Here is a 20395-nt window from a genome sequence, read left to right on the forward strand (position 1 = left end):
CATGCACTGTAGTATTAAAAGTCTACTATACTTTTGCTTGTAGTCGTCATGGCTTTGCTAAGATAACTAACATTTTTCACCATTAAGTGACTTCAGGGTTTAGCTTTGACTATGTGTTTTACATGCATGATCTCATTCACTTTCATAAGCAATCTTAAAGGCCAGGGACACTTAAATTCTGTTGCTTGTTACTAAAAACTTTGACTAATGCAAACTGTAAAACCTGAACTTGTAGAAGGTGAAATTACTGCATTTCAAGTATATACACCTTAGTATTATTCATATTACCAGTTTGATGAATTTGATGAAAGGAAGAAAAATATGTAACATACAGTGTCAAAACCCAGAATAGCTAGATAACACCTCTTTGCATTATGAGAAAAAGCATGATACATTTTCTTTATAAAGAAAGTTCTATATTTGTTTGTTGAAAAATGCATTAATTCTTGGCAGAGGTTGGCTTCAGATGTTTTACATGGTTGCATATTGAGATACAAATAGTTTTAGATTTCAGAAACTAGTAAAATTATAAGCAACACACTACAAATGAACATCTATTGTTAGCATGATTTCATAAAAGAAAAGATCTTTTTAACATCAAAAAGAAAGGGAACACATAATGGCATAATCTCAGAATTAAACAAGGCCATTTAATTTGAATACATTTATCTTCCTAAATGTTACTTCATTTCCCTTCATTTTCTTATTTCACCAGAGCCTGGTGCTTCATTAAGAACTAATATTTAGGAGCCACTAGTGTAGAAAAGGAGGTTGAACCCCATGTGGCTCAGACAAAGGATCTTAAAGGTTAAACGTTAAGAGCCATTTCTATTGAAGATCAATCAGAAAAGATGAATCATTTCTGGTTTTATAATGGGATTTATTTGCGCAGAGCTTTTCAGGAATGCACTATGCAAAGAGAGGTGCAGCTGCATCTTTTTCATGTGTATCCCTGTTGGCAGCAGAAGAGCACAGATATGTAGATACCAATTACCTTAGTCTATAATGGCAAATGACATGCCCTTCTTAATTTCTTCTTGCAAAAGCTTGCTACAAGTGCCATGTTATTGCATTCTCCTAACACATCTCTGAATTCTAGATGTGCAATGCTGAGTGCCACCCAGTGCTTTGTAATGCTTTCTTCACAGCTGGCTATTTTCAGCTTCATTCTTCACGTTTGTTTTAGCTCTCAGACATGTCAACATGTTCCCTTCAGCACTACATATCATAATAGATCTCTCTGAAAGTGACAAAAAAATTCTCATAAAAAATCCCCGTGCAAAATTATAACACCACACTTTACAGTAAATGCTGTCTTGAGTGGTTAACATACTTCCAGAAATATTCTAAAATAATTATTTTCATGCCCTAATTTCCTCATTTGGCTTTGAAGTACTTTATTCTCTGACCTTGTTGGAAAGAAAATGATGGCTTCACATACGCGTCATCCTTCTTTGGGAAGAGACAGCATCGTTACTTTTTGCGCATCACAGTGATACATGAATTGCCATTAGGGAGGGCAGCATATTCTCCCAGGGCTCAAACCTTTCCCAATACCTTAGAAAGTGACATTCATTTCTGCAGGTCATGAGAGTAGCTTTTACCTCATAACATTGTATGGGGTCAATGCATCTGAATAGCACATGACTAAGAGGAAGAAAATGGAATGCAAAATGTTATCAGTGCCATTCATGTTCAACACAGTGACTACAGATGCAAAAGGAGAGTGGGTGGGAGCCATAGAGAGGGCAGGCCACAGGGACAGAAGGCCTATGGAGAAAAACTACTACCTCTTTGGAACTAAACATCACTAAGTGGTGCAGCATTTGGTGTGAAGAGCTTATGTGAGCAGCACTTTTTATCCTGAAATTTTGTTACATTTTTTTTCTTACTGTCTTTTTTTCTAAGACTACATTTTGGTTGGTCCTTTGAAAATAATCTAAGTTTGCAAGGAATGTAATGTTATTTCATTGAAAGAAAGTATCTCTATTCTGAAAGGTTGATGTTTATATGCTGCACTGTATTTACTAGGGAAAGAGATTTGTGTCACATTTGAAAAAGACTCATAATAATTTCCTGGAGATGATAACTCCATGGTCACAGATGTCAGGACCCCACATTATATGTGTATATGCGCATATGTCTGTTTGTGTTTACACACCTATGTATATATATTACATGCATACACACAGATTAGTATTTTTAAAGTACATATACTTTATATGTATATATACATGTATGTGTATGTGTATATATATATACATATACATATACAGGCATACTTGAGATATTTTATATGCATATGTATATATACATATGTGTCTGTGTATGTGTGCGTGTGTGTGTATATACACACATAGCTTTTATATGCACTGGGGAACCAAAATATTTATGTGACTTACTTTATTGTAGTGGCCTGGAACCAAATCCACAATATCTCTGAAGTATGTCTGTATGTGTGTGTATGTGTATGTGTGTGTATGTGCATGTGTGTGTGTGTGTGTGTGTATATTTAATTTGTGATTCATGGGAACAGATCAAAATATCAGCATATATTGATCTGTTCCCATGAATCACAAATGTTTTTAAGGACATCTAGAATGGTGCATCCTTTCCAGAAGATTTTCAGTGTACTCTGCTCAGACCCATCATAAAAGTCACTATGGCAGTTAAAGCCTTATGAAGTGATTTTCTTAAATAATAAGACTGGAAGGTAAAAACTACTCCTTGATCTGTGTGCGGCAGAATGGATGATTTGTTAGCAGGCATGAAAACAACATTAATCTCCTTGTATATTTTTATTAGGCCTCTTGGGTGACCAGGTTCATTGTCAATGAGCAGTAATATGTAGAAAGGAATCTTTTTTTCTAAGCAGTAGGTCTCAACAGTGGGCTTAAAAGATTCAGTAAATGATAATGTAAATAGGTGTGCTTTCATTCAGGCTTTGTTGTTTCATTTTTTTGGTCACAGGCAGAGTAGGTTTAGTGCAATTTCAGGGCCCAAGAACTTTCAGACTGGTAAATGAGCATTGGCTTCCATTTCAAATGCTCCTTTGCCCCTAATGAGTCAGCCTGTTCTTTGAAGCCAGGTACTGACTTCTCTCTAGCTAGGAAAGTCTTAGATGGCATCTTGTTTCAGTAGAAAGCTGTTTTGTCTACATTTAACACATGTTGTATAGTGTAGCCACCTTCATCAATTATCTTAGCTAGATCTTCTGGATGACTTGCTTCAGTTTCTTTCTCAGGACTTGCTTCTCCACCTTGCACTTTTATGTTATGGAGATGGTTTTTTTCTTTAAACCTCATAAACCAACCTCTGGTGGTTTTAAATTTTTTTGCTGCAGTTTCTTTGCCTCTCTCAGCCTTCATAGAATTGAGGAGTTGGAACTTTCCTTTGCTTAGGGGAATGTTGGGCCTGGTTTGATTATCTATCCAGACCACTCAAACTTTCTTCTTTTCAGCAATGAGACTGTTTTGCTTTCTTGTCGTTTGTGTATTCACTGGAGCAAAACTTTACCTTTTGCTTAAAAGATTTTTCTTTACATTCACACCACAGTTAGCTGGTACAAGAGGCCTAGCTTTTGGCCTATCTCATCTTTCTACATACCTTCTTTACTTCATCATGTCTAGCTTTTGATTTAAAATAAGAGATGTGCCAACTCTTCCTTTCACTACCACATTCAGAAGCCTTTGTAGAAATATTAATTGCCCTCATTTCAATACTTTTGTGTCCCAAGGAATAGGGAGGCCTGGGGAGGGAGAGAAATGAGGCATCAGTTGGTCAATAAAGCAGTCAGAACATTCAACAAGGTTGAAATGAACATAGTTTGTACCACCCCAAAACAATTACATCAAAGATCACTCACTACAGATCACTATAATGGATATATAGTAATAATAAAACAGTTAGAAATATTGTGAGAATTTCTAAAATGGGACACAAAGATTTGGAGTGAGCATGTGCTGTCGGAAAAATGGCATCAATAGATTTGCTTGACACAGACCTCCAATCTCTCAAAAGTGTGCTGTCTGTGAAGTGCAATAAGCAAAGCACAAAAAATGAGGTATCTTTGTGTGTGTATATATGCATTTACACTGAAAGATTTATATATATAATGTCCTTATGTCCTTATGAGCTTGAACGCTTTCCGTAAAGTGTGTAATAACCCCTGCCTTAATGCCTAAGTAAAATGTTTCCAACATTCATCTGTCATTTATTTATTCCCTAAGAGTATATGTCCCTACTTAGATTATTTTCAAACTTTTTATGTTTATGAACTAGTTTTCTATGGGTATATGGAGATAAATCTCAAAATAAAAATATTATTTGTCTTCTTCTAATCTCAAATAGCACTTGGCTTTATATGGATATTTTATACGTAAAGATATACTAATATTTATATCTAAAATTGAGATATCAATTTTGGAGAAAAAGTGGTTATTCATGACAATGTTGGGACTGTCCAGTCTAGGATCTTGATATTGTTCATATACTCAAACATGAAAATCTACTTCATGTTAATGCTCATTAATCTAAGGTGAATTAAGCATGAAGGTCAGCTAAAGTTATATTGGCAAGTGACTTTTCTGATGGCTCACTGAAGAGATTATTGAGAAAATGTTATTTCAGATGATCTCTTTTTTATTTTTATTTTTGAGACAGAGTCTTGCTCTGTTGCCCAGGCTGGCATGCAGTGGTGTGATCTCAGCTCACTGCAACCTCTGACTCCTGGGTTCAAGTGATTCTCCTGCCTAGGCCTCCCGAGTAGCTGTGACTATAGGCACGGGTCAACGCCTGGTAAATTTTCATTTTTTTTTTTTTTTTTTTTTTGAGACGGAGTTTCGCTCTTGTTGCCCAGGCTGGAGTGCAATGGCGCGATCCCGGCTCACCGCAACCTCTGCCTCTTGGGTTCAGGCAATTCTCCTGCCTCAGCCTCCTGAGTAGCTGGGATTATAGGCACGTGCCACCGTGCCCAGCTAATTTTTTGTATTTTTAGCAGAGACGGGGTTTCACCATGTTGACCAGGATGGTCTTGATCCCTTAACCTCATGATCCACCCGCCTCTGCCTCCCAAAGTGCTGCGATTACAGGCTTGAGACACCGCGCCCGACTTTTTTTTTTTTTTTTTTAGTAGAAATGGGATTTCACCATGTTGGCCTGGCTGGTCTTAAGTTCCTGGCCTCAGGTGATTTGCTCACCTCGTCCTCAGATTATCTCTTATAACTGAATGTCAGAGAGTTGATAACGTTAAAAAAGGAACAGGAGGTGCCTGACTTTTGACTTTTATTAATGGTCATTTATGAACTGATGCATGTTTTTAGAAAATATGTATTTGGGTTCTTCTCTCAAAAAATGTCTTGTCTAGCAGAGAGACGGCAAAACCAACAGACATTTATAACTTGGAGTAGTAGAGGTAAGCTTCTCAAATTGTGGGGCATTTAGTTCCCTGGGGGATGTAGGAAAGGATATCCAAGATCGTATCTGTATCTGTGAAGACTAGGAGTTAACCAGGAGATAGCATATGTTCACTAGAGAACTGTAAGGACAATGACGTTGCACAGTAAGTATTAATATTCCTATTTTCTAAGGGAGAAACTGAAGCTTGAAAAATATATACAGCTACCATAAGGTAGAGGCAGAATTTGAGCCCAGGTTACAGTTACTCCAAAACTCATACTACCTCTTCTTTATATTGACCATTACATACCAAATTTTCTATTTAAAAAGACAGTATTTAATGTTGTGATTTAGTGTGCTGAACTATATACCTATAGGCAGTTCTTGAATATTCTGTGCTGCACTATTACTGTTCTCTACAGCTATTACAGATACATATGTATGCTATGCAAGTTATAAAAGAAATAAATTTACAAGGTGCATGCTGTACTTTGATGATGCCAATTTGTTTTTGTTCCCAAATGTTGCTAACGTCACTGTCATCACTGCTGCCAGAGGCATTTCTGTATAACCTTTTAGCTGTCATGCTCATTTAGAAAAGGAAACTTGTCAGTACAACAGGACAGGAATTTCCTCCCACTCTTCTTCCCAGGATGAGCTTCATTTCAACACACTGTTTGTTTTGTCCTAATTGTAATTGAATGCATCTTGGTCATCCTTTGGTGTCTGCATTTCACAATTTGAGGCTGATATCTCATATTCATCTTAAGCATAGTAATGGTACCAAATGTCACACATTATAACTCTGCTTAAAGCTAAGTTGGTTTACTCAAGGAGGGGCTCAAATCTGAAGAAATCACCTATCTAGCCTTAGCCTTACAAGTGCTTCCACAAATGCAGGGCTCTTATCTTCTGGCTCTCATGCAAACTCAGTGAAGAAATTAAACAACATACACTGGAAACATGCGGTACTCGGGAGATACATTGGCTAAAGCTGGCTGAGTGGTTCAAGCCCTGCAAGGCCAATGGCAGCAAGAGAGAAGGTTCCGCTCCTCCAGGATTCATTGATCCCTCACTTAGAAGTTCTGGGTACCCAAACAAAACCTCCACGTGCATTCAACATTAATTCTATGTCACCTTAAAAGATGAAGAGAAGAGAGGAGATACCATTTATGGATGGCACCATATACACCAGGCTCTGTACTGGGCATTTTACATAATAAATTATCATATGGAGTCCTCATAACTCTATTAGGAAAGTATGATTTGGCTTATTTTCTCATTCAGAAGGCCAGTAGTTGGCCAAGGTCACATGTCATGGCAGACCTGTGATTCCCATTTGTACCTTATTCAACCTTCTTTTTGCTGTACATGGTAGGCAGGTAATGTGCAGTAGAAGGCAAGTCTTGTCCTCGTGAAATCTCTCTGTCACCTCCATTTCCATTCTCCCTATTTTCCTAAAGGAAAAGTGGCAGTACCTTTTCCTGCCACTTGCTCATTTCAACCTCTACTAACTGACCTAGCCTGTGGCTCCTGTGTCTAGGCCTGTTCAATTCAAAAGCTTCATCAGTGATCACTAAAGTTGGGACTTATGTCAGGCTTTAATGTTTTCCACGTGCTCAATTGAGAAGACAATGCTCAGCTGCCGTTCTTAGATTGGTAACAAGTACAACAGAGGGACCATTCTAACCAAATGCCCAACCTTATTCTTCACTGGGACTTCTGTCCTGAGCCTGCTGTGCTACTGCAATGGAATGGGCTAGATGATGGGGAATGTCTCACGGGGCTTCCTCTTGCCCTCTGAGGCTGATCTCAGAACCAGCTCCTTTGCTAAACCTGCCCACACCCTGGCGTTCCTTTTAACTGTTTGAAACTAAAATTACCATCCAAGCAAGACACAGCCCCAAATCTCAGGTCTCCCCACTCTAATTGAAAATCAGCAAAAAAGAGTAGAAGGAAACATAGGGGGTAATTTGCATTTCTGGATATGTAAAAATGGAAAACCTTTTTGTATTTCTGAAAAGAACATACGGCAAAAGTCACAGGCAAAAATGGGATGTGTTGGTTTTACTTTTATTGCTATTACAGTTAAAAGAAGTCCTAGTTTCAGATAATCCCAATTTCCTTGTCTCTCTTTTTTTCTGTCTTTGGACTTCTAAGGGAAGAAATGCAATTTAAAAATGCACTTTTAAAAATGCTAGTTTTGGTGCAGGCTGCCTGGGCTGTCCCTTCCAGCCTACAGGCCTGCCAAGATGATGCACTTATTTATTTTCACTGCTGTAATCTTAGCCTCCTCTGTTCTCTGGTCTGTCTAAAATTTAGCAATCTCTTTTCACTGACTATTTGTGTTTTAAAATGGCTGTCTTCCTTCTTGTGATTTTTAACAAGTTATTTCTCCATTTAAAAGCCTGCTTTACTATCTCCCCACCCTCAGAGCAATGCTCTACTATATGCTACCTGATGAGATTTACCCTCCACAGCTGTGGGTCTGAGTAGACGGGCCCTTAAGTACTGAAAATGCTAGGAGTATGACCAGGAAATCTTAATAACCCTGAAAGTCATTGGGTAAATGTAATCATTGCCACCATTCTATTGTGGCTCAATACATAATTAGTTCTCATCTGTGGTTGTATTCTTATCAGAGAGTTACGGAGGGACCTGTTATCACCAATCATTATGGTAATAGACATAATTGATGTGCAGTTCAAATATCCGTGCTTGGCTCCCTAAGGAAAGCACTCTCAATAGACTGTAACAGTTTAGTCGGTAAGATTTATTTCTTTTAGCAACATTTCTTTTCCAGGTGGTATGTGGTGAAAAACAAAGAAACAATAAAATCCAAGAAGTCTTGTTATTATGACTCCCTTCTTAAAATGCCCAAAAAGCTCAAGAATAGTATCTTGGGAAAATCACTATGTGTCTGGAATTTTGCCAGACAACAAGTACCCAGAAATGAAAAGACACAGCCCAGAATTACATGAGAAAGATAGGCTTGAAAAGATGTCATCATAATATTCTGTACTGATGCCATATTAGCATGTTTCAAGGTATAATTATTATACAAAGGACTGAGAAGTCAGGGAACACTTCAAGGACTATATCTTGTGTGATAAAACATGATATATGTCAATTGGGGCTAAAATACAGGAATATACTACATAGGAGAATCAGCAGCGAAGATTCCGGAGTGGATTCTCTGGAGAGAAAAGGAAAATAAGTCGGGTATTAGAAGTAATCAAAACACAAGGCAACTGCCTTCTACCCTAAGGAATGGATAAGTGTTTAGAACATGTGGTTACAAGGTAGACAGTAGTTTAAGTAGACAGATACCACTGCTTGAATGAACTGTGGCTTCCTAGAAGTCAGAAGAGAGACAAACTATATGCCTGCTTAGACTTGTGAGATTTTCTGGTTGGCTCCAGGTGTGTACTATCTTGAACAATAGGCTTTGCAAAAAATGTTGAATGTCAGGAGTTTAGAACGTAGAGATTAGAGCAATGTTAAATGGGTTGATTATAGTATCTGCTTTGAGTGTGGAGGCAAGAGTGGTCACATGAGGATGACTGATATGGACAAAGTAGAAATTTGGGTTCTGGTTAAAGTGTAAAGCTAAGTAGGAGAGCCAGAGGAGAGTCAAAAGGAAAGGAAAGTGGGAAAGGCAGGAAAAGAGAACTGCCTCCTATATGCAATGCACTGTAAAGTGTTTTCTGTGCCAGGATTCTAGGAGAGTGTATTAGTTAGACAGTAGGCATGTCGATTCAGAGGTCTTCAAAGTAAAGTAGTGTTCAAGAGAGGAAAATGCTTGGTGTTCACATGTCTTCTACTTAGAATCCCCAAGCCAAGAATTACTGATGAGTAGTATCACTCTTTCTGAGTCTGAATTTGGCCTCAAGATCCTTCTTAACCCAGCAATAGAGTCAGTCATTAACAATTCATTGATACTGATATGAAAGATAAAATTTCATTGCTCTCTTTGACTTGGTAACAATTCAGTGAAATTGGAATGTAAGATGAAACCCCTTTGCAGTCTCTGACTTAAGGTGCTGTCTGTGCAGGTAGGAACTATTCATTTTCATTTCCTATTCCATTTCCTTTTGTAGTCATTTTTGTGACAAGAGATTATTCTGCAAACTGTGTTTTCTACTGATGCCAAAGTCTTCGCCTCTAAAACTAACCAATATTGTAATGTGGGGGTTTGTGGGTATCCACTCATTTTAGGCAGGAATGCTCAAGGAGTTTATGCAACTTATTTCCCTAAGTGGACAGTGAGCTCCACAAGGAAATTCCTATGTATTTTACATTCTCCTCAGTGCTTTGCCCCATTCATAGTACACAGCAGGCACATAATAAATACTTGTTGACTTAGTTGAATTTCAAACCTTTCATATAAGCCATTATGATTTAACTAAAGAATGTTATAGCCTGTAGAAAGGCTAATTAGAGCCAATAATTTGACTGACCTGTGCTAGTTCTGAAGCACTTAGTGGTAATAATACTGTTTTTGCAAGATGGATATTTTACTGTTGAGCTTGTCTGGCTTGAGAGGCTCACTGTTTTATGGTCTGTGTGTGGTGATCATTTGGATGTAATGATCAAATGGGGGTTGCCCAAATTGATCGTTATAACAGGATTCCACTGTAATTACATTTCCATAAATGATACTCAAATTCACTAGGGAAATCAACAACCCCTTGGTGTGCCTACTTCCAGCACTGATTACAAGTTCAGGTTCTATAGCACTTTCTAAACAAAAGGTAATTAAAATTTTACAACCCATAGTTAAGCCAAAATAAAAAGGCAGCTTTTTGTTCTAGATTCAAAAGTACTGCTCTTTGTAGACAACAGCAGAAGAATTCTATTTAGAAGAACAGAAAGATGTTTGGATCTTTTACAAAGTAATGCATACATATTACTGAGACATAGACAGTAAGTAGGTTGGAGTCAGGGTCATGAGTTCAAATCCCAGCTCCTTTATTTCTATATCTACATCATCTTGGATGTCATTCAATCTTCGGAGCCTCAGTTTCCTCATCTTTAACGCAGGAATAATATAGTTTCTGCTTTATTAGGCTTTTGAGATAACTAAATGATGTATTGCTTGTAAAGCACTAGCACAACACTGGCTGGACATATTAGTAAGTGCTCAATATGCTTAGTTACTATTGTCACTTAGTTAGATTTTGCTTGTTTGTTTTTTGGTTTTGGTTTTTACAAATTCAGCCCTCATCTTCCTCTGGTGACACTGTGGGGAACATTGTATTTTTTTGTTTGTTTGTTTGTTTGCCTAGAGTGAATTGAATGTTTCCAGTCCCATGTATACCAATACCTAGTACACTTAGTTTATTAATTCTTCTGTTCTAGAATTCACTGGCTTAGCTTCCATATCTCAGACATATTTGATCTTGATCATTTCCAGGCAGTGGGTTTGTCTACATTACCAGATTAACTAGAGTATTCCGTCAACTTCAGAGTCTTATTATCCTAAAGCACATATCACCATAAAAATGTAAAAAAAGGCCACCGGATGATTCTAATGCACATTTCTATAGCACATTCCTACAAAGGATGTGGGGGAGTGAGGGTTTCACCTCAATTTAAATACCATTATGCCATCAAAATAACATTTAAGATAATATGCTGGCTTCTGAGCCTCTTTCAAATAAAAGGAATGGTTGTAAAGCATTTTATTTTAGTAGAGAAAGTAATGTACTCAGCAGAATTTCAGCTGAGAAAAATCCTCTAGATAGAAACAAAGTAAGGGTTAATGTGGTGTGTGTCATCTTTTGCCACCAGTATGATCTGTACCACAGAGGGCCTCATCAAAGTTTATTGGTGAGCCATATTACAAAATCCAAATATCAGTAAAACCTCTTGTAAAGATACAAAAAGGACCAGCTGTCCAAAGGTCCAATATGTTACCTTTTTGTTTTTAAGAAGAGTGCTTTATACTATGTAGCCATAAAAAAGAACTAGATCATGTCCTTTGCAGGCACATGGACGGAGCTAAAAGCCATTATCCTTTGCAAACTAAACAGGAACACAAATTGACCACCAAATGTTCTCACTTTTAAGTAGAAGCTGAAGGATAAAAACACAGGGACACAAGGAGGGGAACAACAGACACTGGGGCCTGTGTGTGAGTGAGGAGGAGGTCGGTGCATAAGGGAAGACATCAGGATAAAGAGCTAATGCATGCGGGGCTTAATATCTAGGTGAGAGGTTGATAGGTACAGCAAACCACCATGGCACATGTTTACCTGTGTAACAAACCTGCATGTCCTGCATATGTATCCTGGAAATTAAATTAAATTAAAAAACGAAAATGAAAAATATAGAACCTAGGCAAAAACAAAAGTGTATTTTGATAAGGAATTTGTTTCAGTAGTCATCAAGAGTCATAAAAAGTAAAAGCCTTTGCCCAGAGAGGACTCCTAGTCTCCATTCTTTTCTTTAATTATTATTTCTGGGTTAGTTTTACAAGAAAAAGTGAGAGATTTATTGCCTTAAGACAATGACTGTGCAAACTGGGGGAACATGAATAACTACATGGGCAGACATTTTGTCCAGAAGTGAAAAATATTATATCTCTATTGCTTACAGTTTTCTTTTAATTACTCTTCTTTTCTTCTTGAATTCTATTCTTTCAGATTCCTTCATAGTTCTTGGAACTTTTATTTTTATTTTTGTTCTTTTTTTTTTACTTCCTGACAATTTGGATATTTGTTGTTCCTTTCAGTAATTCTTTGTCTTTTATTTACTTTTATAAAACTAACGTGATTTTTAAACATTAGCATAATTTTATTTCTGTTACTTTCTGTAATAAATAATCCAGAATTACCAAACCATAGAATAAATTATCCACTCCAGGGCATAGGCCAACCATTCAGTATGTACTCATTGAGTTCTTTCTATGTCCCGTGCTCTTTGCTAAGTATTGGAATTGCAGGAGATCAAGCAGGAAGTAATTTTACACAAAATGGTAAGGAAGAGTACTACTAGTTGAACTGTGCAAGTGTATCACATTTTTTAATGTATAAAATTAAAAACTTCATCTTATGTTCTAGCTTACAATATCTCCAGCCAGTGAACAGACATTGAAATAATAATCAGGCTTCTTCTTTTGGGTTCAGTGTAAATTACAGTTTGTGAGTTCTCTATAACTTCTCTGACATATTTATATTGATATTAACTGTTTAAGTTGAACATCTAGAAGACAGTGGAATATAGATAATACCAAAGTGGTCACAACAGGTTTATATCATATAAGTCTTACATGTATTACATATTATAATAGAATGTAAGGTATACTGCAACCAATTTAAAAACCTTAAATCTTGTTTGATTACAATTAATTTACATAATTGACCTTTTTTTTGCTTTCAAAAACATATAGAAAAAAGTCAATAAATGTTCTGACTGACTTTCCATGCTAGCATTTTTTAATCACTATCTCCCCTATCCCAAACCTAGATTTTTTTTCCCACATCTGAGTCAAATTTTAGTTGTTGTTGTTTTTTAATCTTTGCTTGGGCTTATCATCATATCAGAACCTTTTCTCTTTTATCTATTCAATCCAGGCTTTCACAATGCATCTATACTCTCTTTCTGAGTCTTCCTATTAATTCCTTGTGAGACAATTTTTTATGTGATATAGAGTACACGATTGAGCAGGAATCAGGGCATTCTGCAGGGTCAAGTGCAAGTATTTTCACCTTTTAAAAGGCAAAATATTTGATATGGTTTGGCTGTGTCTCCACTCAAATCTCATCTTGAATTCCTATGTGTTATGGGAAGAACCCGGTGGGAGGTAACTGAATCATGGGGCAAACCTTTCCCATGCTGTTTTCATGATATTGAATAAGTCTCATAAGATCTCAATGTTTTAAAAAAGAGGAGTTGCCCTATACAGGCTCTCTCTCTCCTTGCCTGCTGCCATCCATGTAAGATGTGACTTGCTCCTCCTTGCCTTCTGCCATGATTGTGAGGCTTTCCCAGCCACATGGAACTGTAGGTCTAATTAAACCTCTTTCTTTTGTATATTGCCCAATCTTGGATATGACTTTATCAGCAGCATGAAAACAGCACAATACAGTAAACTGGTACTCGTAGGAGGGGTGTTGCTATAAGGATACCTGAAAATCTAGAAGTGACTTTGGAACTGGGTTACAGGCAGAGGTTGGAAGAGCGTGGAGGGCTCAGAATAAGATAGAAAAATGTGGGAAAGTTGGGAACTTTCTAGAGACTTGTTGAATGGCTTTGACCAAAATGCTGATAGTTATGGACAATGAAATCCAGGCTGAGGTGGTCTCAGATAGAAATGAGTAACTTCTTGGGAACTAGAGCAATGATGACTTTTGTTACATTTTAGCAAAGAGACTGGTGGCATTTTGCTCCTGCCCTGGAGATCTGTGGCACTTTGAACTTGAGATAGATGATTTAGGATATCTAGCAGAAGAAATTTCTAAGCAGCAATTTTAAGAGGTAACTTTGGTGCTGTTAAAGGCATTTAGTTTTAAAAGGGAAACACAGCATAAATGTTTGGAAAATTTGAAGCCTGACAATGCAATAGAAAAGAAAATCCCATTTTCTGAGGGGAAATTCAAGCCAGCTGCAGAAATTTTGTAAGTAACAAGGTGCCAAATGTGAATCACCAAGACAATGGAGAAAATGTCTTCAGGGTATGTCAGAGACCTTTGTGGCATCCCCTCCCATCACAGGCCTGAAGGTTTAGAAGGAAAAAATAATTTCGTTGGTCAAGCCCAAAGTCTCTGTGCTGCGTGAAGTCTAGGGACTTCACGCCCTGTGTCCCAGCTGCCCCAGTTGTGGCTGAAAGGGGCCAACATAGAGCTTGAGCCATGGGTTCAGAGAGTGCAAACCCCAAGACTTGGCAGCTTCCACATAGTGTTGGGTCTGCTGGCGCACAGAAGTGAAGAACTGAGGTTTGGGAATCTCTGCCTAGTTTTCAGAGCATGTATGGAAATGCTTAGATGCCCAAGCTGAAGTTTGCTGCAGGGGCAGGGCTCTCATGGAGAACCTCTGCTAGAGCAGTGAGGAAGGAAAGAAAACATGGTATGGAACCACCCACACAGAGTCCCTACCGGGGCAATGCCTAGTGAAGCTGTGAGAAGAGGGCCACTGTCCTCCAGACCACAGAATGGTAGATCCTTGAACAGCTTGCACTGTGTACCTGGAAAAGCTGTAGACACTCAAAGACAGTTCATGAAAGCAGCCAGGAGGGGGGGCTATACCCTGCAAAGCCACAGGGCAGCAGCTGCCCAAGGCCATGGGAGCCCACTTCTTGCATCACTGTGACCTGGATATGAGACATAGGGTCAAAGGAGATCATTTTGGAGCTTTAAGATTTGACTGCCCCACTGGATTTCAGACTTTATGCAGCCTGTAGCCCCTTTGTTTGGCCAATTTCTCCCATTTGGAATGGCTGTATTTACCCAATTTCTGGACCCCCATCGTATCTAGGAAGTAACTAACCTGTCTTGGATTTTACAGGCTCACAGATGAAAGGGATTTGACTTGTCTCAGATGAGACTTTGGACTGTAGACTTTTGAGAAAATGCTGAAATGAGTTAAGACTTTGGGGGACTACTGGGAAGGCATGATTGGTTTTGAAATGAAGAACTTGAGATTTGGGAGGGGCCAGGGGTAGAATGATATGGTTTGGCTGTGTACCCACCCAAATCTCATCTTGAATTCCCAAGTTTTCTGGGAAGACCCAAGTGGGAGGTAATTGAATTATGGGGGATGTCTTTCCTGTGCTGTTGTCATGAGAGTGAATAAGTCTCACGAGATCTGAATGTTTTAAAGAGAAGTTCCCCTGCACAAGCTCTCTCTCTTTGCCTGCCTCTCATTTACGTAAGATATGACTTGTTCCTCCTTGCCTACTGTCATGATTGTGAGGTTTTTCCCAGCCATGTGGGACTGTAAGTCCACTTAAACCTCTTTCTTTTGTAAGTTGCCCAGTCTTGGTATGTCTTTATCAGCAGTGTGAAAATTGACTAAATCAATGTTAAGCTTTATTGAGTGCTATGTGTCAGGCACTATGTCCATTGCTTAAGATTAATAAATTATTTACTCAACAATATTAAGAGGTAAGTACTAGTATTAGTACTTATTAGATGAGAATTATATTTAGCAAATGTAATTTTATAAGGTCACATGGCTAGAAATTGGCAACTAAGCTTTTGAATCCACATAGTCTGACTCCAGAACTACTACTATATTCCTTCCTATCATAGTACGTTGGTATCCCTGGTATCCCAGAATAGAGAAAAATTAATGATAACAGAAAACGAATAACCAATACGTGGAGGTATTAGAATTTATAGCACAAACAGAAATTTTGGCCACTGAAATAGGGACAAAAGTGAAAAAAGGGGTGCAGCAGAGTAATCTGCACAAAGGTTTTGTCCTAAAAGGAAGAAATTCTCTCTGATAGTTTTATGCTCAGAAAAGTATGGTGAGTTGCCCTTAGTGAGAAGAAAGAGAGAAGAGATGTGATAGGTTTAAAGAATGACAACATAATAAGTGTATTAGTCATGTAGGCTAATAAAATACTAAATAATAAATATATTATTTTATTATATATTATTATTTATAATATTCATAAAAAAGATACTCCATTGCTTAAACAACTGAGATTTACTGTCTTACAGCTCTGGAGACTGGAAGTCTGAGATAAGAATGCAGCATGGTTAGGTTCTGGTGAAGGCTATCTTCCTGAATTACACATGGACCTCTTCCTGTGTCCTTACAGGTAGAGGGAGCAGGTATGAGAGAAAGAGCTGGTCTTTCTTCCTTTTCTTATAAGTGCACTTATCCCATCATAAGGGGGATATGTTCTCATGACCTCATCTTAACACCCTACCCAATTATCACTCAAAGCCCTCATCTCCAAATACCATCACATTGAGGGTTAGCACTTCAACACATGTTAGAGGGATACAATTAAACAGCAGGAATTCGCAGCAGTCAGACAATCAGGTTGAAGAAGTAAACACCAATGCAGAAATATTTACAAAGAAATGGAAAATGTGAGGAAAATAATATGAGATATGGAAGTGAGATCTGGGATACATAATGTATGAATAACATAATTACTAGGGGACAAAACAGAACAGATGAGAAATAATGTCCAAATAATGGACTAGTAGTTCACTGAACTGAGGATAAAACTTTAAATTTCAAAAAGGTCCATTGAGTTCCAAATATAATTAATATGACATACATACCTATTGCGGTAAAGATTTGTAAATTTAAAAGTTACAGGATAAAAAGAGTACAATGTCTTATAACTTCTAGATACCCAATGCAAGTGGAAAGACAACTGAGTAACATTTTCAAGGTATCAAAAGTAAATAACGACGAACATGTAATTGTGAGTCCAACAAAATTATCTCTATTTAAGTAATGAAGATAAATAAGAATATATTCAGAGAAACAAGAGTGCTTACAAACAACAGACATTTTTCAGAGAATATTTCTTTCTTTTCTTTTTTTTTTTTGAGACTGAGTCTTGCTCTATTGCCTATGCTAGAGTTCAGTGGCACAATCTCGGCTCACTGCAACTTCTGACTCCTGGGTTCAGTTCAAGCCATTCTCATGCCTCAGTCTCCTGAGTAGCTGGGATTACAGGCACCTGCCATTACACCCAGATAATTTTTGTATTTTTAGTAGAGACGGGGTTTCACCATGTTTGACCAGGCTGGTCTTGAGCTCCTGACCTCAAATTATCCACCCACCTCAATCTCGCAAAGTGCTGGGATTACATGCATGAGCCACCACGCCTGGCCTTCAGAGAATATTTCTAAAGGAAAGGAAAAAATGAAACCAGAAGGGAAGTGTGGCAGAAACAGACTGTGTGTTCACCCCTCAACTCCCATTTTCCCTAGGAGGTCACTATAGCCAGATGGAGACCATACTACAGGTTCTGACTAACGAGCCATGAGAAGAAGGGGCTTATGGGACTGGTGGCACATGTAATCCTAGGATAGCATGATAGAGTCTTCATTGGCTTGGGTGCCTGACTGATGTTGAGGAGCAGCAGCCTTGTTTTACATGTGATATGAGTGAAAAATATATTTTTGATTCTGATTCCCGAGATTTCAGGTTAATTTATTGCCTCAACCTAACCTGCCTATTGTGGCTAGTACAGAAAGCCTAAGATTAAGAAGCGAATGAGCAAGGATCTTAGTAAACAGGTAGGGAAATCTAAACAAACAGTGTTTGTAATTCTTTATGTAAAATGTCTAATTTGTAGAGTTAAAAAAATCAGAACAGGGGTTGTGTTGTAAGTAATCAACGAAATCCACTGCCTCTCTTTCTTGGCACCTAGCTAGACTACATTTCTCAGCTCCTCTTATAATTACCTGTGGATATGTAAGTAAGATAGTGTCCATAATGTTTCCCTCATAGCTACACAAAATGGAGCTTACTTACAAACTGACCTTATGTCACATGTGTTAAATGAAGGAACTACCTGAATCCTGATTTACTGCTTGAAGTACCTACCAATATCTTCTCTAGACTTTCACATGAGTAGGAAATAAAACTGCATTATGTTAATCCACTCATTTTTTGTAGTTTATCAAATAAGGACAACTAAAAAGTTCTAATATTTTTAAAACTTCTTTATAAAATTAAGCAGATTTTAGTTCATCAAGAAAGTGTAATTTTAAGAAATTATGAAAGGTAATTTCATAAGAAAGAGATGTCATACAGATCTTCTCTGGCCAAAGTGAAATTAAATTGGAAATCAGTATAAAGATTGTCTAACACAATGCATTTGCTAGATTTAAAAAGTCAAACATAAATAACTTTGGGGTTATAGAATAAATATTATTATAAATGTAAAACACTTAGGTCTGAAAGATAAGGAAATGACAAAGTGCCATAACGTGTGCAATGTAACTGAAGAAGTGGCTACAACAACATTTATAGCTTTAAATGCTCATATTCAAACAAAAGAAATGCTAAAAAATTAAAGAGCTGAAGAGTTAACTTAAGAAAAGAAACAACACAGGATATGATAGAGTAGAAGAAATAAAAGAATGAAAGTCATTGAAATAGAAAATGAATTAATGATGGTGATGCTGCTGATATCACTAACACATAATACTTGGTATGTGATAAACCAGAAACTAATTTAAGTGCATTATATATTTATATATATTACTTTATTTACTCCTCAGAACAACCCTATGAGATTATCTCTATTTTTATCTCCCTTGTTACAAGAAAAGAAACTAAGGCAGAGAGAAGTTTAATAACAAAGTTCAAAGGTAATTCTTGAACAAAACTAATATAATAGACAAATCTTTTATGAAATTAATCCAGAGAAATGATAGAAGACAAAAGTAAATAAAATTAAGAATGAAAAATTGATTCAAACTATAGATAGAATAACAATTCTAAAGCACCATGAGTGAAAAGTCAGCAGACATAGCATTGAAGAAAGAATGGCTTTAGCTTAGGTACTGCTATGGCACATGATCTTAGCTCACTGCAACCACCACCTCCCGGGTTCAAGCAATTCTCCTGCCTCAGCCTCTCAAGTAGCTGGGATTACAGGCATGTGCCACCACACCCAGCTAATTTTGTATTTTTAGCAGAGATGTGGTTTCTCCATGTTGGCCAGGTTAGTTTAGAACTCCCAACCTCAGGGGATCTGCCCACCTCGGCCTCCAAAATTACTGTGATTACAGGCATGAGCCTCCACACCTGGCCTTGATATTGCTTCTAATTTTAAAGTCATCATCTGAGAAGCTGACTAGCCTACTTCAGCATTTTATCTATCATCTCTGTAATTTTGTATTATCTATGCTAATGGATTATAGTTTTTTATCCTAAATAGTCACTGTGGTGAGGTGAGGTAGCTAATGCCTGTAATCCCAGTACTTTGGGAGGTCGAGGTGGGAGGATCACTTGAGACCAGGAGTTCAAGACCATCGTAGGCAAAATAGTGGTATCCGATCTCTATTTTATTTTAAAAAAAAGATAGATAAAAAATATTTTTTTAAAAAATGAAATAATCGGCCGAGTGCAGTGGCTCAAACCTGTAATCCCAGCACTTTGGGAGGCTGAGGCAGGTGGATCACGAGGTCAAGAGATCGAGACCCTCCTGGTCAACATGGTGAAACCCCGTCTCTACTAAAAATACAAAAAATTAGCTGGGCATGGTGGCGCGTGCCTGTAATCCCAGCTACTCAGGAGGCTGAGGCAGGAGAATTGCCTGAACCCAGGAGGCGGAGGTTGCGGTGAGCCGAGATCACGCCATTGTACTCCAGACTGGGTAACAAGAGCGAAACTCCGTCTCAAAAAATAAAAATAAAAAATAAATAAATAAAATGAAATAATCACTTTAACTATCTTCATAGGAACAAGATATACTATTTGAATTTATTTTTAATATCCAAACGTTCATTTTTTAAAAAGGCAACCATTTTAGATATGACTTAGATGAAAATCTCCTGCATTTTATATGGTAAATTATATGTCATTTGAAGTATAAATGTTTATCATTTAAAGGTTAAAATGCTGCAATAATTAGTGATTCTTGTGAAAACTTTCAATTTTACATGCCCAATAATTATCAAGGACAATATACTTGGGAAAATAGTGACAATGAAAACATTTAGAGTATGTTGGCACATAACTTTAATATAACTTAATAAAGAGAATTTTTTTTGAGCCTTCAACTCTTTGTATTGTTTACATAATAATGTAAGACAGAATAACAGAGATTAGGTTACATAATCTTTCTAATCAGGCTAGAATTATTTGATGAACTAACTTTTGCAGACATACCCTAAAGTGACCCTCGGTGAGTCACATCCTTGTATAATGCCCTCTCCTTGAGTGTAGTGGAAACGGTCTTGCCTTTGTCCAAAAGGACTTGATCAAGTAAGATGTCATTCCCTTGATAAGGTTATATTAAGTGCCAAAGGCAATGCTCTGTCATTCCCTTGATAGCACTGTGTTATAT

At 37.5% G+C, this 20395-nt stretch overlaps 1 protein-coding gene across 1 annotated transcript in view; it reads right to left on the bottom strand.

Annotated features, from left to right (window-relative positions):
- Positions 1–2281: 2281 nt before the first annotated feature.
- Positions 2282–20395, bottom strand: part of LOC118143009 (uncharacterized) — a 286473-nt gene continuing 268359 nt past the window's right edge. Inside the window, exon 8 of the transcript XR_013520541.1 lies at positions 2282–8593. The gene's annotated coding sequence lies outside the window, so the exon portion shown is untranslated. The remainder of the gene's footprint in view (positions 8594–20395) is intronic.

The sequence above is a fragment of the Callithrix jacchus genome, chromosome 7, assembly GCF_049354715.1.
Source record: "Callithrix jacchus isolate 240 chromosome 7, calJac240_pri, whole genome shotgun sequence".
Taxonomy (NCBI): domain Eukaryota; kingdom Metazoa; phylum Chordata; class Mammalia; order Primates; family Cebidae; genus Callithrix; species Callithrix jacchus.